Below are 17,614 nucleotides of genomic sequence, written 5' to 3'. Positions count from 1 at the left end.
ATGGACCTGAGATTAAAGCTATGGCCACGGGCCAAGTTGGGTAATCTCCCGGCGCTCCCTCGCAGACTCTGCCCCTCCCCCATTTCCCCGCGCCCTCCCTCCTCCCCCGTGCTGCCCCCACCACTTCCCCCTCGCCCACGCGCGTAGATTACGCCGCACACCAGCACCACCAGCAGCGCCGCCATACAAGCGCGCCCACGGTTACGAGGTGAAATATGAGGACAGCCGGAATTAAGCGATAAGCCACATCGGTAGTTAGGATGGAGTGTGGCTGTCGGGGGCCGGCCGGCCCTGTTGAATGAGCGAGCGGTGCAAATAGGGCCGTAACGGCGGACCGCCGCCGCCGCCGCCGTTGCCGTCCCCGGCGGACGCCCCCGCCGCCTCCCGGGGGGCAGATACGGGCGGCCCGCGGAGGTGCGGCCAATAACTCGCCGGCAGCGGCGCTGCGGGCCTTCTTGCTGCCCGCCACAGGGACGCGTCCCGGCCTAATCACCTATACGCCGTAGACCCGGCCGTGCCGTAAGCGAGGGTCTCCTACCCCAAATTTTTAGTAACTGTGCGGAAAATATGAGGCTGGCGCAGTAATTTCACGATGACAAAATCCAGAGGGCACTGAGTGGACAGGTTGTTGACAGCATGTGATTTTAAACTCTGGCGCCAGGTATCAAATGTGGTCTCCTGCTGTCCGTGGCGCCATTTGTTAACTCCGCCTTAAGCAAAAGACTAATTATTAACCCGGACATGTTTCGACTCTTATGTGTCACCTTTTGTGGGTCTCGATTTATTTCTGCAAAATATCGTACAAAGATCTGGTTGTTTTTCTGTTTTAGACGTAAAAAGTCTAACAAGTGCATTTTGTATTGTTTGTTTCGACTGCTCATGCGAAATTACATTACTCGTGGAAATGCTTGTTTCTATACCTTTTTATCGTTTCGACAGCCTATCATCCGCAAATTAGTCATAAAGAAATTTGCTTGTTTTTTGAATTCTTGTACGGCGTAATGGTTGTGTGTATTATTCTACTTGCGTTTTCGTCCAGTTGTGTATCTTTAGTGGGTTTTCTTCTACTGTTGCGAATGAACGCACTGTTCTGTAGCTTTCATTTGTTCTCACACGTTTTTTACGCAAAGTGGGATTTGAGCGAACACTCACTTTTTCGTGGGTTTGTTTCTGTTCATTGTGGCGCTAATTTTGAATGGTTGGTGAAAACTATTGTGGTTTGTCTGCAGGAGGAGAACTTATCCGATGTGTGTGTGTGTGTGTGTGTGTGTGTGTGTGTGTGTGTGTGTGTGTGTGAGTGTACGTGTGTAAGAGAGAGAGTCTGCATGTAATAACAGAGAGAGAAAGAGGTAGAAAAACAAACGGAGAGAGGATTGAGAAGCATTCTTTTTGTTTGTTTTGTTTTTTCGATGATATTTGAATACTGTGCCTTACATGGCGAAGTGACAGTGTATAATTTATTGAGAGTTGCGGACAGTGTTTTGTTGCCCAGTACTGTTTTTTCGTTCAAGGCTTTCTTTGCTTGTGTCGCTGCTATCTGTATGTGGAAGCTCTTTACTGTGAGTTTTTTTTATAAAACTGTTGCTTTCCCTGAGGATCTTGATCAGTCTCAATGTTGTATGAGTGGTGATGTGTCACTTTTTTAGGCTGTGAGGTATTCAGAATATCTAGTTTTAAAATTCCTATATGTTTGACCTACGCAGACAGCTTGGCACTAACTAAAGGTTAACTGACAGATTCCAGTTTTGGAAAATTTGTCTTCGTGGGTGATAACGGAGTAGTGTTACATCATGTGTTATAAAAATGTGATTTGATTGATCTATGAAAATTGAATAATACTCATATGCATTGAGGTGACAAAAGTTATGGAATATCTCCTTTTGTCCTGCGTCGTGCAGCAAATCGACGTCACATGGACTCAACAAGTCGATGGAAGTCCTCTGCAGAAGTACTGAGCCATGCTGCCTCTATGGACGTCCGCAACAGAAAATGTCGCCGATGCAGGATTTTGTGCACGAACTGACCTCTCGATTATGCCCCATAAATGTCAAGCTGGCACTGAAATTTTTTTTTTTACAACCTTTCTTCTTTTTTATTTCTGTGATCAGGTTTTCCATTTTTTTGTGTCGCATTTCCCTGTTTATGTTGTGTGTGGACCGCTTTTCAAGTAATTCTGTTTCTTGTTTTGTTAATTTCATATCAGTTAAATTGACAAGTCTGTCGTGGAACTTGTGTTGGGCACCAGTTCAGTCTTTGTGTGGTTGATTTCAGTATGTGACTTAGTTTTTGTTTTGTGCTTCTTTCTTCGTTTTCATTAATGTCCCTTTTTTTTACTATGTATTTGAACCTGATCACTCTAATGTTTTCATACCAGTTTCGACTTATTATGAAATCGTCATCAGATGATATGCACAAAAAGAAGAAAATTGTAGAATATTTAGGAACTAAGTACTTGAATACGTTATGTAGTAACTCATCAACTGAAGAGGGTTGAAGAGCTGCTGACAATATAAATGTATCACTGCTTAATGATTGGAACTGATGACTATAGTTAACTATGTACTAGCGTAATATTGGTAATTTTTAAAGGCCGGCCGGGGTGGCCGAGCGGTTCTAGGCGCTACAGTTTGGAACCGCGCGACTGCTACGGTCGCAGGTTCGAATCCTGCCTCGGGCATGGATGTGTGTGATGTCCTTAAGTTAGTTAGGTTTAAGTAGTTCTACGTTCTAGGGGACTGATGACCTGAGAAGTTAAGTCCCATAGTGCTCAGGGCCATTTGAACCATTTTTAATTTTGAAATCACAAATTTAAGCTTAAAAATATTTCAAATACAAGCCATACCGGAGTGAAAGCTGGTTATAAATTTCTTTCTTACCCGATCAGATAAACTAGACATATACCATGTATACATAAACATACCATTTATATAAAATTTGAAGCCCTCCCACGTTTTTCTAACTGATGTGAAGGCTATGCTCATTAACTACCATAAGGATTTTATTACGGTTTTCACTAACATTGGTTCACAACGAAGGTTTCTGTGTATTATTTGTAATTATAGTGATGAGGAGTTTGTAATATATGTATTGTTATCTGTTTACGCTTAATTAGTATTTGGAGTGACGTCTCGTGGCAATGATGTTATCTGTGGGTGGCCAATTACAGAGGAAGTGGTATCTGTCGAGGAAAGCTGTAAAGTAAACAGCTGCAGCAATTTTGGAGAGCGGTGAAGCATGACTAGAATCTATACATATCTTCCATACACGTTAAAATATGAAGTCCCCCCCCACTGTGTTTTGCTCCCTAAATGTGCAGACTGATCTCAGGATCTACTGTAGGAATTCTGAAAAAATTTTCATTAATACAGAGACTAATTTACAAAGAAACTTTATGTACATAATTTATTACCACTAAGTCAGGTAAGTTGTCCAGCTGTAGATACTTAGTGCTGCCAGTGCAGAGTGGGGGTTGGTCACTAGTGCTATATACAGGTTATTTCGAACTATTTGCGACAAACGTCTGTGGGTTATGGAACGAAACGTGGGGAACAACTTATGTTAGAAACAAAATGTTCGCTAAACGTTCCGGCAACGTCAGGTGCCCTTTAGCCATGGACTATGAGATTTCACCAAACTACCAGGGTCAACTGACCATGTGTGCTGCATACTAACTACCGCAGTAAATTAGTAGAGTGATTTTCAGCAGGAAAACCAGAAGAATTAGTGCGTCTCTTGTGAGGTGTCGGTTGAACTGTTCAGCACGTCTCTAGAGTGTTCTAATTCTAACCACCAGTGACCTACAGGGAAGCAAAGCTCCATAACATCAGGAAAATTTAAGAGAAACAATGTCATGCAACAGATAACATCCTATTGAAAGTTACGTGGGGTGATCCAGTTAATCCTGAAAGTACAAGTACCATACCTTACACATATTAATGAAGGGGCTCATCTAACTACAAAAGGAATCTAGCGGTCACTACAACAGTTTTGTTTACTACCGTAAGACACCAAACAAATAATTTACCCAATGAACCAAATTTATAAATATTTAACAAATGACAAAGGGTTGTGATTATGAAGTATAGCTTTAGTACAGGTGAGTGGATACATGTAAATATAATATGAAACTGAATCTTGGATTCAGTCGATGACGGCATAAACGGTTAGTCATTTGAAGAAAAAACCCCAGAAAAGTAAGTACGAACATCAATAGAATCACCAAAGTGCATGATGAGTCTGAACAACTGGCTGGAAATGTTAAAACGTTGCAATTAAACCCTGATGTGAATTAACTAATCTTGCGCCCCTTGACTCGGCAATTGCATTATTGGCTCATGGTTACCACTCTTAAATGGTGTGAGTGTGGAACACAGAGGCAGTAACGGCTGGCATTTCTAAGTCCAGCTCAACCTCTGCGCTTTGTTCTTTTTCAGAGAAAACCGTCTCTGCAGTTCTCGGCAATAACTCATGGATCTCCACGAAGCAAGTGCTCTGTCGAGTCTCCCTGAAGGAAATGTGTTTTCAACCAATGTACCACAAGTCTGCTCTGACTTTACTCTCCAAAACTTTGCTGGCTCCGCCAGTGTAGCGATATCGCTGGCCAATTGCAGCAGATCTTGCGTATTTCGACCAATAATAATTTTACTGACAAGTTTAACAAATTTCTACTCTCGTAGATTTAGTCATGATTAACTAATAATGATGTGTGTGGGGAGGAAAGCAGAAAAAGAAGTTTAGGGCACTGTACTTTTAATGCAAGATGTTATTGGCGTTGGAATATAAAGGGTGTGGGTGCAATATCAATACTGCAGAGTTACGAGTATGTATCTGTATTATTTGGCGTGGACTCAGTGACTGGTGTCTGATTGCACAGGGAGTTAACACAAGGCAAATACATCTTACCGTACTCAGGGCTCCATGTATTATGATTACGGAACCATATTTTGTCAAATAACGTCGAAGACTTGTCTTGTGTTTTAATTGATCGTAAGCCTGCAAAGTGCCTCATTCAGAGGTCACTTCATTGCACGCCCAGTCACTGCCATTGTCACAACTGTTGCTGCACCTGTATCACCATATCCTTTCCCAGGCTGATTTCATCACTTTCTTCTCCCAGGCTATGAAATCTTTCCTGACATCTACCCATCCTGTGGACGACAGCCAACATTACCTCTTCCTATCCTAATGGATGCTTCTATCTATCACTTTCACGCACAGTTACAATTTTACCCATCACTTTTCATCTATATTCTCTTTCTCTTTACCCATTCACATCCTCCCTCACGCTCCTTTTTCTACAGTCTCATCAGCATCTAAATCATTTACCTAGAAAATATGACGACGAGCCAACAGCATCGCCATTGCCACAAGATTCAAGATCTTAAAAACATCGGCATTATTGAAATCTTCCTGACAGCTATTATCATGTGTTTTATGTATTTCGTTTTCCATCAAAATAAGGACTGAAAAGCGGTTGCATGGAGACTGCCAGCCGTCCTCTGCCGAGGAAATGTAAATAAACAGAAAAATTACGATAGCAGATGATTTATTATGTTTGAAGAAATTGTGTATGTGTATAAATAATCATTTTATTATGACTAGTTTCCGTCGTTGGCCATATAGTGATCGAATTTATTTAGGCTCCATGACGGGGGCCAGTTATTTTACTGATAGGTTTAGTTATAACTGCGTCTATTCGTTACAATAATATTGCACTTGAGTGTGGCATTTGTAAATTTGCGTCAACTGCAGAAATGTAGAGTGTGTTTCAATTACGTTTTTCACAAAATTTGAGCTTGGACAATGGCTATTGTCTTCAGTTACTCACACAAAACGCCACGATGAAACTATTTCCAGCCCTTCAGTTATAATGGTGAAACAGTAGTACGCATATCATGTTGATTATTAAACTGTCAGGGTCGTTACCAGGTTTCTTGCTATGTGTTGGTCTGAAGCCACGAGAACACTGACAGGCTACCTATAATGGTAGTGAATTGGTGCATGTTGATACAAGATGACGCATACAACGAGCTGGTGAAGAGGCCTCGAGCAGTTGCACTTTGGGGACAGGAGCACATTGCCTGGAGGTGTGTGAGGAAGGTTATGTGTGCTGGAAGAAACTGTGTGCCTGCAATCTGGCCTGGACTAGACCTGGATGTTACTGGAAGTGTCGTCACTACCTGTACTTGCTATTATTGCCGCAATATGAAGTATCGTATAGTTAGTGCACTGACAAAAAAATTTGGAAAATCCCAATCTGCAAAAGCTGGAGATCCGGACAGTGAGGGCTGGATACAAGAGGGTTCACTAAACAATAAGGCCAAAATAATGCTCAGGAAACCCTTCAGAAAGAAAATAGTACGAATGTACTCTTAGAACCAGTACAGGTATTTTTCTATTTAGGGCAGTTGAAGGCAACAACTGGATGGACGGCTAAGAAAAAAAAGTGGCCTGGAATACATTTGGTAAACTAAGCAGCGATTACAATACCAAGTTTCCAATATGTCTTAATAGAGAGTCCACCATCAGCACGTATTAAAACAACAGACGATTTAGCAGTATATGATGGGTAGATACATACTGCTATTTCCTAAGAGAGATAGAATGACAAGCAAATGAAACGGGAAGAAAATTGTAGAGTTGGACGAGATTGTGAATCAAAGAGCAACACAAATGCTTACAGCTGAAGGCCATGATAGGTGGAAAACAACGGAAGAGAATTTTATACTATAGTGCATGTCAAATACACGATGATGATGATGATGATGATGATGACTATGATATGGAGGTGCACTTTACTTTCGCTTGATTAATGATGTAACATTCGCTAGCACTAGTACAGTCCCTGAAGGAAGTATTCCGTCAGGGCAAGAGCCCTCATAACATGCCAGTCGCCTGATTTACTGTTTTAACAGAGCAGTTTGTGAACTTCACAAGTCACGACGTAATTGTAAATAATTTTCTGTTTGGTGGCAATAAGGTGGTTCCACAGACAACAGGAACTGTTGTATTTTAATGTTAATTATCAGCCACAGTTCTTATCATGAAACCGATTACACACAGTCTGAAAAAAAAGTGGAGGAACTGAATGGAGTTGTAGAGTATGTGACGTTATTTCGGTGATTACGGTATCTATTCAAATTACAACGAATGTGGCAGTATGAGCCCACTTATCAGTATGGCGTTGCGTCCCTCTTGCCTGGATGTATGCACTGACTCGGTTGGAAAGTGTATCATAAAGCCTTTGTATCGGCTTCCAATGCAAGCTGACCCACAACTGTTGTAATTTGTCCTTGATACCTGAAGTACTGTCACTGGGACGGAATTCACGTACGGGTTCGTTCCAAAGACGTTCTATTGAGGATGGATCTGGGTACCTTTCTGGCTACAAGAGTACCTCAACAGCTAGCAGACATGATTACCTGACGTCGTCAGTGGAAGCAAGAGGCAATCTTCTATATCTGAGAGTGTAGTAGCTTTTTAGAGCACTTTATTGGTTGGATTGTAAGTTTTGTTACACAGATAATCAGTCTGAGCCATCTTCAGATCCATAAACCGAGAACTTGCAACATATTAGCCTTTGTATGCAAGGTTTAATACAGTATATTACAAGTTCCGGGATTATGGATCTGAAGATGGCCACTGAACTGGCTGAAACGGATCATGTAATTAAATAAACTTGTGCTCTACGCCATAAAATGTTCTAAAAGGATACTAAACTCTCAAATTACTGTGATAGTTCACAGAGACACTTACTATTTACGAACGAGAATAGTCCTGTTGAAAAATAACAGCACGAAACTGTCGCATGAGAGGTAACGCACCAGGATGCAAGATGCCTGTGGCATACCGTTGTGCTGTAAGAGTTCCCTTAGTCGCTGCCAGACGTGATCTCAAGCCGCACCCGAGGGCTTCCCGCACTAAGAAGTCAGGAGTAACACGTCAGTGCCTCTCCAAGTTTATGGAAGGTCGCCGTCATACTCGTCGGCAATGGTCATGAGGGGTGCAGCAGTACCGCGATTCATAGTTGAACACAATGTGGCGCCATGCGTCGGAAGTTCATGCCTCCAGGTCACAGCACCACTCCAAACGCAGTTCATAGTCGGCTGGTGCTCGTATCGGAGTTTTCATTTTTCTCCTGTGTTTCCATTACTGCATGGCAGTTCAGGTGCGGTGATACCAACGATGACTTAGCAGACCAATCCTGTCATGAAACATGCGGCTACATATATTACACGTAACAGCTGGAGGAGGGGCTTGGCTGGGTCCGACGAAGTTTGCATTCTGACGTTTTTCACTTTCCTGCTTCAGGAATTCCTGCTCAAAATGTAAGACAGCAGCTCAGATAGTTGCGTGCCAGTGTTAACGATCTTCTACTGCCGCGCGCCTTTTATTTGGGTAAGTTTTTAGACTCTTTAGGTTTTTGTTGAACTGGTCCTTATAGTGCTTCAGAGGCCTTCTCCCTGTGCTCACTTCACTATATAAAATTATTCAAGGAAATCTGTTGCTTCTCATCCGGTCAACGTGCCTAATCAATCTGAGTTGGTGACCAATAACGGTCCTTCTCAAGGATCTTTGTGTTTGATGCGAAGTCATCCCCTTTGATGTTCATAATGTATCTATGATACTGTTGATTGAAGCGTCCAAGTTTCTTAAGGTCACGGCGATACTGTCTCCACCTTTTGCAGCCATAGAGCAGGGAAGAAACAGCAACTAATAAACCATCAGTTTGGTGCATAGTGTCTGATCTTTATTCAGGTAGATCCGATGTAGGAGGCGTCCAAAAGCAACATGTGCTGCATGGCTCCTGTTGTCCACGTCCTTCTCCGACGAGCAATTAATTGACAGTGTATTTCCTAGATAAAGGAAGTATGCTGGAAATAGAGATATTGAGATTCAGAAAGGCAGTCCAAGGAGCTGGCTGTGCTAGTACCTTTATTTTTTGGATTTTGATGGTCAGGTCAATCCGTTTATACGCAGTACTGAAATAATTTACAGAGAGTTGCAGCTCTGCAGGAGTGTGAGCTGGAGAAGCATTGTCGTCAGCATACTGTTGTTCAATTACCTGAGTGACACTTGTGAACCATTTGAGCGCAGTCTGTACTGATTAAATAGCCCTCCGTCAAATCTGTACTCCTGCATTGTTTGGAGACGATGTCTCATAAAGCATGGCAGCCAGGAACAGAGCAAACAACGTTGGCGCGAAGACAAATTCTTGCTTGAGCCCTTTAGTAAAAGGATGTTTGTCAGACATTTCATTCTGGTGTAGCCCTTGCCCAGACATGTCATCATGGAAACCTTGTATCAGTTTAAAAAATTGTTCAGGGCTGCCAAAATTTGCAAGACCTTCCTCACAGCTTCTCTGGGCACTGTAGCAAAGGCCTTCTCTAGGTCATAGAACACTTGTTGTTCCCTGCATTCCTCCTGCAATTGTTATGGGCAGAAGATCTATAAATAGTTCATTTGGAGGGGAGAAACCGGCACTGAGATTCAGGAAGTACTGTCTCGGAAAGAGTCTGTAGGCGATTCAACAGAGTTCTAGCAAAAATTTTACTGCCATTATAGATTGTGTTGAATGTCCTGACTGCCAGGATGGTCGAGCTCACGGCGGCTTTCAGGGGTCCTGATGAGGAACGAACAGGACCATATATTTCTTTTACTCCAGCATGAAAACTCCGAAAGTCCATGGCATATGAAAGACTTGGGAGTTGCGACTAGTTGTTTTTTATTTTTGTTATTTCAGTTTGACATTTGTGCTTGAGCTCTTGAATGTATAGTTTCGTTGTCTTGGAGGATGGATACTGAGAGAGAGATTGGCAAGCATCCCACTTTAAACTTATAAGGTTCTTAACAACTTGCATTGTTGTCATCAAACTAACCATTTTTCTTGTTTGTATCAAAACCAATCAATTACCTCCTCTGCAGCCATCTTGATGGCGTTTTTTGGAATAGACCATTACCATACTGATAAGTCGATACAAAAGTTTGTCTTGCAAAAGAGACCGAACAGTTTCGTTCTGCTGGCCGTTGACGTTGAATTTTATCCTGAAAGCATTTGAGTGGTTTTTGGACGGGGAGCCTCAGATGGCTAATCAGCAGTTTGTGATCGGCCCAGCAATCATCGATGTTTCAAGCTGTTTTTGTGATCAGGACGTCTTTATTGTCAAGTTGCCGAGTGAAGACATAGTCATCGAGATGCCAGTGTTCAGAGTGGGGTTGCATCCACGTGGTCTTACAACGATTAGGTAAGCAGAACTGCTTGTCGGCTACCTAGAAGAATAAGCCCATTTGCGTTGCAATTTCCAACACCTTGATTACTGGTGATGTTTCCGCAAAAACGATTCTTTCTTCGATCTCTAGCTTTGAAGTCACCTAGTAAGAAGAATCTACAAGAACATTGCTCAGTTGCTGGTATAACTGTTTCTTTGTGGGCTCCTCACTGCCTAATATGGGACCACAGGCACAGATGAGGTTGGCGTAGATGTCTCCAGCGAGGGGAATCCGAAGAGTCATAATTGCTTCATTGACAGCAGTAGGGGTTAATCGATTTTGTTTCACTATTTTCGTATTTATTGCAGTTCCTACGCCATGGGTACTTGGTTCTCAAGCATTCTTTCGTTTCCAAAAGATAGTGTACCCTGAGCTCACCCCACTGATGCCTCCTACGCGCCGGTCGCGGTGGCCGTGCGGTACTGGCGCTGCAGTCCGGAACCGCGAGGCTGCTACGGTCGCAGGTTCGAATCCTGCCTCGGGCATGGGTGTGTGTGATGTCCTTACGTTAGTTAGGTTTAAGTAGTTCTAAGTTCTAGGGGACTTATGACCTAAGATGTTGAGTCCCATAGTGCTCAGAGCCTCCTACGCCGTTCAGTCTGGTTTCACTTGACGTAGCAAAATCTATATCTAATCTAGCTAGCTCATGGGTGGGGGAGTCCAGAACAGCCCTGACATTCCATGTTTTAATAGTCATAGTCGTATTGTTCTTTCCTGGTTTTAGTCCGCAGATTAGGAGTGATCTTTTGGGTGCAAATGTGACTATTTATGTTATCCCAACTTTTCTAGAGCCTTCTCCACTCAGTGTGGGCAGAGGTATCCTAAATAGACCTGCCAGTCACAGATGCACGACCGGATCCCTGAGACGGCCGAAGTGGCCGTGCGGTTAAAGGCGCTGCAGTCTGGAACCACAAGACCGCTACGGTCGCAGGTTCGAATCCTGCCTCGGGCATGGATGTGTGTGACGTCCTTAGGTTAGTTAGGTTTAACTAGTTCTAAGTTCTAGGGGACTAATGACCTCAGCAGTTGAGTCCCATAGTGTTCAGAGCCATTTTTGAACCGGATCCCTGAGTGGCCACGCGAGTTTTAGGGAAGACGACTATCACAAACCTGCCGCAAGCATGCTTGTCCAGAATAGTAGCTTCCAGCCTCACTCAGGCGAGCTTCCACCTTTATTATCCAATTGCCACTGAAATTTAAGGTAAATGGGAGGAAAAATTGCCATTCGCGTAACTTTTCTTAGGCTGGACCTCGATTTGGGAGTAATTAACCCACTCACTACGATTCTGGAATATTCATCACGGCATTTGGGTATGACGCATATTATTTCGGACACCAGAATAGCAACGAACTGCCGCGAGCTCAAGGACAGTAGAGCACCAGCCAATTCCTCTGGCATGACCGCTTCCGCTTACTTTACCACAGATAATCTCAGGGACGAGACATTAAACTTCCGTCCTCTTCGCCGTCGGGTGCTGGACTATTGGGGGAAAGGATTATGGGAGGGGATGGGGGAAGAGATTGGGCTTTACAGGGCACCTTGGTTCATCCGCTTAGATCTGTCCGGCTTGGGAGACTCAGCCGGTAGCTACGCTCCCTGTGGCATAGCCCGCAACTTCACATGTACAGTCGTGCTCAAAAGTATCCTTAAGGCTTGTAAGCTCACATTCATTACAATAAATGACATGCCTGAAATATTACCACTCTCATTATTACGTCAGATAGGTAATGCACGTAGTAAGTTCGTCGTATTCATGCTTTCCTCTTCATAGTAACGTACCGTACTTGTTATTTAACACAAAACGACATTAAAAATTTAAGTTCTTCATGAGCAGCAAGTTCAGAATATGTATGAACTTCAAATGACACGATGAACCGTCTCGTTCTGCATCTGGATTCAAACCCAGGTTATGCAGACTAAGATTTCGTGACTAACGGAAACTAACAGTCATTCCTGACTAGGCATAAAGAGAGTGATATACCTCGATTTTAGACAGTATAAGTTCGCAAATATCAGCTTTAAATTACATAACGTAAACATTTTCAACGGACGCGAATTCCTACCCAGCAACTATTGTCCCTGTTAACGAACTATGAGAGATATTAAATATCGCTTCTTCACAAGTAACTTACTTGAACAGCCGTGAGGTGAAGCTTCGCGCTGGACAGGGATTCGAAACCAGAACCTAATCCGATTGTTATCGAAGCACAATCAACTGTGACATATCGGATTTTCTCGGCAGTAGCTAGATGTTTTAACTGAAATGACGAGACGCAACATTAAATTTTTTCCTTCCCAGCACTCCAACCTGGCACCTACCGCTGTTATATTCTAGAGAAAACTAACGTTAAATATGGGTTTGTTACACCAGCAGCGATATGTGAGCATGTTTGAACTAGAAATAATATGACGAAGAGTTCAGTGCTGACTGGGAACCGAACCCCACACATATCGTTGTTGACTACACACAAAGAGTCGTCAGCTACCAAATTTTTCTCCACCAGCAGCTCGGAATAGCATCCTTGAACTTACAGGCATTCTCTCAAATAGTTCGGTGTCTCACTGGAAGTCAAAAACGTCAGATATCGTTAGTGTTGACAACGAATGAAAATGCAATAAAAATCAAAATTATTATCCACCAGCAGATAGGTGTTCTCATGCTAGAGCCTGATAATACACAATGAAAACTTTAGTGCTGGGCCAGGATTCGAACCCATTCACGTGCAGTATGTGGAGATGTTGAGGAATCTGCAGTTTTGAAAAATGGTTCAAATGGCTCTGAGCACTATGGGACTCAACTTCTGAGGTCATCAGTCCTCTAGAACTTAGAACTGCTTAAACCTAACTAACCTAAGGACATCACACACATCCATGCCTGAGGCAGGATTCGAACCTGCGGCCGTAGCGGGCCCGTGGTTCCAGACTGTAGCGCCTAGAGCCGCTCGGCCACTCCAACCGGCTTGCAGTTTTGAACAAACAACAAATTGTAGTCGAGCTGTCTTGTCGCGAAGGGATCATATTCCGCGTTAGGGTCGGTCTGAGTTGCATTACAAGCTCAGAACCAAGTTTATCGACATACACAAGCTCAAATAAAAGATGGAATACGTGTCCTGTGACCCTACATACCGTTTGTTTCGTCACTAGAATAAATAAGTAGTATAAGAAAGGTTACTGGTGAAAGTGTTTCCACATTTCGCCACTCCTGACTTTATTGTGGATCAACGTAACGTCTACTTGGTAGAGAAGGAACATCATGTTTAATGTGAATTTTAGACCACAATGCCATTATACCTTCTTCACTTGGCGTAGCCAGAAGAGAATAGAATCTGTCTGTCCCTATCAAAAATCATTGGCAGAAGTTGGAATCGAACCCAGACCACCATCATAGAAACCTATCATCAATTCAACAGTTCACAACATACTCTTCACTGATACTTATTTTTCTATCATAACACCGCTGCGGCACACTCGATTAGAATTCTGACACACAGGCTCCCTGTAGTGGTTTGCAGCATGTTCAGTACATTCATTTACTTGGTAGCCCGAATCGCCATGAACTAGTTGCCTTGGCGATCCAGTGCATACGTTCGACTCTACTTTGTAATCACCGAAATAAAATCACAGAACTGCCACCTACACGGAACTGCCAACAGTGGAGGATGCAGAAATTTAAGTAGGAAGTGTTCCTTTCCATTTGGGCTACTCTACTGCGCTATCTGTTTGTTGAAAACGTTGCGCAGTGCAAAAGAAAAGATGTAACTGTCTGTCTCTCAGAAGTCTAGATGCGGCTATATGCATTATCTCACAGCATTGTGGAATGTGGAAGTTCTGGAGGAACTGTTGTTGACTTACGGAGCCGCTGTAGCTACATGACAGCTAGTAGAGTAACGGTAAGCATTGCGCACTCTAGATAAGACGTCGCGAGTTCTATTAAATTTTTTTAAAACGCAATTCTGCTGTCTGCTGAAGTTATCAATTTAATAGAACTTTGAACATAATTACCTTCACTTCTCAACCCAAAATAGCTGCATGTGGAAAAAGGGCTAACTTCTGTGACATTTTGTTCGTTTCAGGTTTAATAGATGGTCACGCAGCAGATGCATCTCGAAGCTTTTGTATTATGTATGGGGCGAGCGCATAGTGCCAAAATAGTCAGAAAAGTATTTTCTACATTTGCTGTCATCTGATAGTGGCATTTTATTCTTCTTCAAACCTAGTTTGACAGCTTTAACTCAGAACAAGTTTTCTACACGCTTGTAATCAATAAACTGCATGTGCATTGTCAGACTCTTATAGATAACATCAGAGAATTTGCATATATCGTTGATTATTAATTTCTCTCTCATGTTTAATATTGTTTTAACAACACTGAAGGAATCCTTACGAAAATTGTGCACTGTATTATAAGAAATGAAATAAAACTACCCACGATAACCTTACAACGAAAGTCGTTTTTAATAAAACTGAGTATCTGTACATAAGCGTGCTTCTATCGGCACAAATTGGTAAAATACTACTCACTTAGATTTCGATTGGGTCTGTGTTTAATTGGTATGCTGTGTCATACTCAACAGGTATGTAAATGTGGCATTTCATAAATCAAGTTATGTATTCCTAGAAACCCAAAACTTGCTTGTCAGCAGCGGAATGAGGCGTTACCTGTTGTGCAGCATTGTAAGTTTTTCACCATTGCACTATGAGCTGAAAGTATCTTTTTGCGATTTTCTTATCGATGTTTGACCTGACTGCATGTAGCTCTTTCACAGAAGGGATAAAAATGCTACAGTCAGCGAGACTGGATCCGCGAACCATAACAGACGCTATTTCACAGGTCAGCACGTCCCCTCAGAACAGTATAGTTCAATCATTTCGTTCCTTTTTCCAAGACTGGAATTTCCTCTAGGTCTCCTCCAAAGGTAAGTATGTGGATCCAATTCCTGATCTAGTACAAAAATATTCATAATTTCATTTCAAGCCCTATCACGTTCACACCGGCCTGCTAGTGAAAATTAACGTGCATTTTTAATGTCTGTTGATGTGTTGCCAACATTTTCTGGTCAAACACGCATACATCTTACTGTTGGTGAGCAAGCAACTGATACTTAAGCTGTATTCTTGGACGATAAAGAAGAACGATAGGAGTGCTGTTCAGTTGTCTTTCAGGGACAAAAATTTGTATCCTTATTTTAGATTCAAACACCTAGCAGCCAGTAAGAAAAACCGGTACGTAACATTTGACATTACTTAGTTAACAATCCGATTACATGTTGGGTTCGTATCTCTGTCACATAACTTCACATCATGCACCTCATCTTTAAGTGCGTACACACTTCGTTACTTCTGAATGGAGGTATATCAGACATCTTTCGTGGTTAGTTAACAGTGATGAAAGGGTCTTAATAGGAGTCGCCGTTTATTACAAAAACTGTTGTCCTTTATTTTCAAGTTTAGATTTGGTTACTGACAATTGCGAAACTTTCGGTAATTCATGACTCTTCACAGCTAGTCAGCAATATGATTAGATTAGATTAGATTAATACTTGTTACATAGATCATGAATACGACATTTAGTAATGATGTGAAATGTGTCATTTTAATGAAAGATTTCTTTACATACCAGTATTCAATTTCTTTACAACAATTTTTATCCTCTCTCCCACTCTTTCATATTTTTACTTCTCTCTCTCTCTCTCTCTCTCTCTCTCTCTCTCTCACACACACACACACATTCTTTTTTTTCTTTATTTGTTTGGTGTGCTCGAATATCAGAGAGGCACGAAAACGTCCGTGAATGAGTTTCTTAGTTTTGAGTATAGTTACGAAAGGAATATAAAACAACTATGAGAGTTACTGATTTATAATGCTTAGTTTGCAGTCAGTTCTGAGTATTATTAGTAACTACGCTCCAGACCCTAAACCTAGTTACAGAAATGCGAATGAGACGTATTACGTATTCCAGGCCGTAGCAGCCGCGTCTTTGAGAGGCCAGCTATGGTCACTTCCCAGCCGACTATAGGATCACATCGGTTCGTCTTCTTCCTACTGGTACTGTAGCTGAGATTTGGCAACAACCCAGGGTATGTTTGGCAACTCTGTGATCGACGAGTTGCTTCCTGGTGTGCACGGAATTAAGCCTCAAAGTTCACTTGATTTTTCCTATCATTTCCATTGAATAATCTGAGTTATATCGATTGAGGTGTAACAAAAGATTGTAAATTTACGGTTTTCAGCCCAGGAAAGCCGTTGCACATGGAGATCGCAACTAATCTCGTCCTTTAAATAGAGGTCTACGAGTTCTAGTCACTATTGGCCTCGTAAGGGGAAGGTACACCACATACCTCTTCGATAGGTCTGTGGGCACGTGCTGACCTGTGAAATAGCGTCTGTTATGGTTCGCGGTTCCAGTCTCGCTGACTGTAGCGTTTTCATCCCTTCTGTGAAAGAGCTACATGCAGTCAGGTCAAACATCGATAAGAAACTCGCAAAAAAATACTTTCATCTCATCGTGCAATGGTGAAAAACTTACAATGCTGCACAACAGGTAACGCCTCATTCCGCTGCTGACAAGCAAGTTTTGGGTTTCTAGGAATACATAACTTGATTTATGAAATGCCACATTTACATAACTGTTGAGTATGACACAGCATACCAATTAAACACAGACCCAATCGAAATCTAAGTGAGTAGTATTTTACCAATTTGTGCCGATAGAAGCACGCTTATGTACAGATACTCAGTTTTATTAAAAACGACTTTCGCTGTAAGGTTATCGTGGGTAGTTTTATTTCATTTCTTATAATACAGTGCACAATTTTCGTAAGGATTCCTTCAGTGTTGTTAAAACAATACTAAACATGAGAGAGAAATTAATAATCAACGATATATGCAAATTCTCTGATGTTATCTATAAGAGTCTGACAATGCACATGTAGTTTATTGATTACATGCGTGTAGAAAACTTGTTATGAGTTAAAGCTGTCAAACAAGGTTTGAAGAAGAATAAAATGCCACTACCAGATGACAGCAAATGTAGAAAATACTTTTCTGACTATTTTGGCACTATGCGCTCGTCCCATACATAATACAAAAGCTTCGAGATGCATCTGCTGCGTGACCATCTATTAATCCTGAAAAGAACAAAATGTCACAGAAGTTAGCCCTTTTTCCACATGCAGCTATTTTGGGTTGAGAAGTGAAGGTAATTATGTTCAAAGTTCTATTAAATTGATAACTTCAGCAGACAGCAGAATTGTGTTTTAAAAAATGTAACAGCAAATGTAATAGAACTCACGACATCTTATCCACAGTGCGCGATGCTTACCGTTATTTTTTTTTGTTAATAAT

This window comes from Schistocerca piceifrons, chromosome 1 (assembly GCF_021461385.2).
Source record: "Schistocerca piceifrons isolate TAMUIC-IGC-003096 chromosome 1, iqSchPice1.1, whole genome shotgun sequence".
In the NCBI taxonomy this organism is placed as follows: Eukaryota; Metazoa; Arthropoda; class Insecta; order Orthoptera; family Acrididae; genus Schistocerca; species Schistocerca piceifrons.
Note: the sequence above shows the minus strand (reverse complement) of the source record.